The following is a 5450-nucleotide window of genomic DNA, read 5'->3' as shown; positions in this document are numbered from 1 at the left end:
TTTGTAAATTTAAAATTAAGATATTAAAGTTCTGAATTTTAATTTCTTAAAGTCAGTGATGTTTCTATCAGTTCATTGCATACGTAAACGAGTAATATATGAACTTAAGACCGAAGGTTTCCTATCCATGCTCCAGATTGTAAAATAATTTTGTGAACTTCTGAATAAGATAGTTTTTTAGTCTGATCTCTTTTCATTTTTATCTTAAAATAAATTCAATAAATTTAAACAAAAATTGGGAATTGCGATCAGGGCGGTAGCAATGACTGCACTCATTCAATGCACTCAGTTCTCATTCGAACTCAGTCCTTTGTAGTAAAACATGAATATTCGGTGTTTTAATGTGTCCAACTAATTTTTTGAGAATGACAGGCACGAAGGACAATACGATAACAGATACTTCCAATGTTGTGACAATCGCATTGTTTTTTGCAACATCAGATTTACTTTTGGGTGAGAATAGCTTTACTCTCGATGAAATGCCACCAAAGCTGGTTTGCGGAAAAACGTCATGCAGTCGATAAACAAGTTAAAATAAAAGTTTTTTGATATGAAAATGTTGAACTTGAGTTAAGGTTAAAATTCATATAGATAATTATATATATTTACAATATGAATGGTAAATATATGAATAGTACATTCGAATAGGTTTAAAAATGTTGCTCTAATCTGTTGCTCTTATATTTTATATTCACAAATTGTTTCTAATTTAATCGAATTTGGTAGTTGTTGTTAGATTTTGTAATAAATTTAGACAATAAGTCGTGATAAGCCTTTAACGGAGGAAGAAAAAATCATAACTAAAGCAATTACGAAATGCCGGTGATTAACGGCATATTTAAGTTTAAGAAAAAAAAGGATCAATGCTAATCTCGCAATTTTTAAAAATTTATAGTATTAAATATTTAAAGACACTTTTTCTTTTTTTTTCTCTTATCTTGCAGTTCTAGGGGACCAGTATATAGTTGTCAAAAGCGTTCCATTTTCGTTATTCTGACACATATTTAAATTGTTATGGTCATTGCTCTATTATTTTTTCCGTCTACGTCTGCTACGCCTAAAAATCGGTGCCCTTATAAGAATATGTTTTGCCATTTACATGATGTGAATACTTTGTATATGTCTTTATCTTTTGATCCACTAAGCTTAAATGTATTTTATCACTCTCCACGCATGCACTATGCAATCTTGATTGTGATTGAAACTGAATCGGTGTAACTCTCAATTTAGTATTATTAGGACATATATTCTCTTAACTTCTCTTCTCTATCATACCAGAAGGTTGTTTATTTCATATGATTTAATTGTTACCTTGGAATCTCTTATGTAAAACTAGGCTAATTAGGGTTCTGCATACGGATTCTCTAGTTACTTCACAGAGTTTAAGACTTGAATGGCTTTATGAGTGTAAAGAAATTTCTGCTCGCAGCTTGTACAGGCAACCATCTGTACACTGAAAATAATTTTATGGGCATCAATTTTTTGTACAAAATAGTTTAGTTTTGGGTTAAAAATTAAAGAGTCAAAGATGTCATCCTAAAGATGTCATCATACACTTTATATCAGTTTAATTGTATTAATAATTTATCATGGTACTCTGCTCGTGGTATTCATCCGTGTCATTTTAAATAAACTGATCAATTTTTTTGGTATTCCATATATTAACATAGGACACTTCAAAACACTAAATTGGATAAAACATTATTCACTGCTATTTTTAAAGATATATAACATCAGTTTTGTCATGAAAACATCGTGTGGAAAAAGAATTGGCAACGGCTAGTTTTTTTTTTTTGCCGGAAACACTTTTAATTTTTAAATACCTGAAAGATACAACTTTGTGTTTATGATTTGAGATAAGAACATCGTTTACGTCTTCTCTACAGCTTTGAAGATGGTTTAATAGGTAATTTGTTATTATTCAACATGTGATCTTTACTCTCCCAAATTAAGAATTAACGCTAATTGTTATAAAACTCTAATTGAATAAGCTTTCAAATGGATATATCGTAATACTGACCTAAATTGATTCAGCAAGTGTGTTAAAAAAGTACAATGTAAGTTAAAATAAACATTTATTGGAATGACCTTAATAATCCATAATATTAATATTATAATATACTTATATTATACCTTCATAATATTAATATTATTAAAAATTTATGAACATTACTTTCACAGAATATGTATGGCTCAGACGAACAATATGAAGGTGAGTGAAAGTTGGTAACCGTTATTTAAGAAGTTTGGGTCAAGACGCTTCTGCAATAATTGAGTAATTTTATAATTCTATATCCAGATTACTAATATTAATAAAAATGTTAAAAATACAACGTCAAAAAATGAAAAACTTATGATTATTAATTATTATATAATACCATTATTATTATTATCATTACCATTATCTCAGATATGTATATGAGAATGTATACCACCTTCTTCTAAATTGTTTCTATGCTTCTGTGCTTCTTCTTACACAAAAATATCATAGGAAATTTTGGTGCACATTTTCAAAATTGCTTTATTTGGCAACAAAGTTCTAAACGTATGTCAAACAAAACTTTCATCTAAGACATCATGTGTTTAGTTTAAAATTTACCACTTTAGAATATGGATCGTTTATCAACCACTGAATATATTTCAAAAAATTGAAAGTATGAAGATTTGTGGTTTCAACAGGGCAGTACAACAAGCCATACAATATTACCCATTTTGACTCTGTTATTTCCTTCCCGAACGTGTAACTTCATGTGCTATCAATGTGAATTAATAACCAAGACTATTTAGTGACGGGTTGTGCAAAGGATCATGTTTATGTCGACAGACCTAACACTCTGGACGCTTTGCAGTATTTTGAGTACTCTGGAGGCTTTGCAGTATGGCTATTAAAGTCTTTCATCGTAATGTAATCATTTATAATTTTCAGTAAAATAGAGGACAAAGATTTATTGATAATGAATCTGATATATATTGGCAGTGAAGAACCAAATACTATTCTCGTCGAAAAGTGACCATAAATAGCTTGTAATATTACTTCACTTTATTTAAAATAAATTAATAACATATAGTTTTAAATATTTTATCATTCCATTAATAGAAACTATTCCGCATTAAAGTATATATGTACTTTGTTGTCTCATTCAAAAGATTATTAGCGAAAAAATTAAAATAGTGTGAAAAATTTATTGTAAATAAGTATTTTTATTAAAATGAAATTTTATATCCGACTATATATTGGCGTATATTACAGCAGCACATTTCATCATAAACTCCGTTATTGGACTTAAATTTCAACGATTTCCACCCGTGTTCAAGCACGTGGGATTTTTATTCTTGAGTTTAGCGTTTAAGATAAAATTTTCCTTGCCTGACCCGCATGTAGGTTCATCTTTTAAAACATTGCTTGCAACATGTTGAAGTGCGGTTGTTTGACTACATATTTTAGGCGCCATCGTTTATGATGCGGCATTCTGTGATGTTGTGATAAGCCTTGTTAACACAATTGTAAGCATTGGTTTTTATTAAAGATAACTTCGTCTTCCTTTGTAGTTTAGTTGCGATTCGGTGTAAATTTTATTTACATTATTAAAAGGAATAGGAATAAAATCACTTAATAGTCTGCTTGTGGCATTTGGAGAACTATGTTAGTATGCAACAATACTATATTACAGTGTAGCAAGGATAAAATAATATTGCAACTAAACATGAAAATACCTATTGAAAAATATTAGTATATTGTTTTTATTAAAAATATTTAAGGGTACATAAAAAAGTAATCGGAATTCTATTAATTGTTCTACAAATTGATAAAGTCTTTAAGAATAACCTTACAGATTATATTATAATCTTATTGATAAATACTTGGGCTTGATTCCTATTACATAGAAACGTTGATTTAACATCGGATTTAAGTAAAAACAGCTATTTTGAGCAATGGTGTCCACTACATTATATGTCAATATATTTCAGTTTTCGATATGGCTTTAAAGTTAGAAATTGTTTATATTAACAAGTAATGCCACTTCTTTCTACCAAAAGGAAGTAGATATTATAATTTCTGCACTGAAAGGTATTTATTGAAGAAATAACAGTCAGAAATTTTCTTTGAAAGGTGGGAGCACAAATTTATAAAGTCTTCTTTAATCTTAATGATCTTAATGATTTTTTTTGGAAAGGTGGGACCATATAGGTTAAAAATTAATTTAATTATATTTTAAATGAGTTATTATCCTCTATATACAACTTTTTATACTTGGTCGAAACTTGGAGACTTAAAAAAATTAATAATATGATCATTGATATTGGTATTTATATAGCCGGGGATTAGGGATTTTTCATCAGCCTCATTATAAAAAGCTATTTTAAATTTATTGTCATATTTGTAACACTGTGAAACAGATACTGGAGTTTGAATAAAATATGTGTATGTTTTATTGATCAGTTTTACTGACAAGATGCAGCGATTTAGTGATAACAGTTAGTACTAGGATTGTGCCCATGGGGTGATATACCAGAAAAGATGTTTTGATAATATTTTTGTAGTTCACTTAATTTTTGTGTCATATATATTTATCATATATTTTATCAAGAGTCATTTAACTCTGAAAATCTTTGAGAGTGAAGCTAGAACGGAAGAGGAAAAGGAAGACCGAGAAAGAGATGGACAGTGTCCGACAAGATCTGAATAGATATGAAGGTAATGAACTGGAAGATAAAAGCCACAAATAAAGAACAATGGAGGAATGTCGTAAAACAAGTTGATGACCTTACTCTGAACACACAACTGGTTAGCAGATAAACTAGTTGCCGCCTTTTTAGATCACATACATGAAACTTTATGCAGAGACTTATTACGATTTCAGATAGGTAAAGTTGATACATGAATCAAATATTTTTAACTGTAGTAAGTAATATTTATGTAGAATGACGATATAAATAAGGTCATGTTTATATATATAAATCAAATTTGAAAATATAGCTGAAAAGAATTTAATAAGTAAATAGCATATAAATGACTTGTATAGAACTGTAAATATAGTCTTAAAAAAGAGGCTAAAAATTTTTCTATAAAACAAATATAATCATTATATATAGTTAATGTTTTTTTCCTCAATAATATTTATTTATGTCTCACATCAAATTGAATTAATGTTTTACTTTCTGAAAAATATTAAGCTAATTTTAGTATTGAATTCAAATTTTTATACATGTTTTTCTTATCTTTATTTTTAATTATAAAGTGTTTTCTTTAATTGCTGTACATAAAACACTTCTGTGCTTAAATATACTTTAGTAATTAGAGGTTTAATTGCTTATAAGTAATTATTTGGTAACAATGTAATTTCATATGTTTATATAGATAATATCTTTTCAAAATGACATAAAATATATAATTCATGTTTTATTTGTCATGAAAAAATGTGAGAGCATATGATAGTTACTTTCTCTGA

The sequence above is a fragment of the Teleopsis dalmanni genome, chromosome 1 (assembly GCF_002237135.1).
Source record: "Teleopsis dalmanni isolate 2A chromosome 1, ASM223713v2, whole genome shotgun sequence".
Lineage (NCBI taxonomy): Eukaryota > Metazoa > Arthropoda > Insecta > Diptera > Diopsidae > Teleopsis > Teleopsis dalmanni.
Note: the sequence above shows the minus strand (reverse complement) of the source record.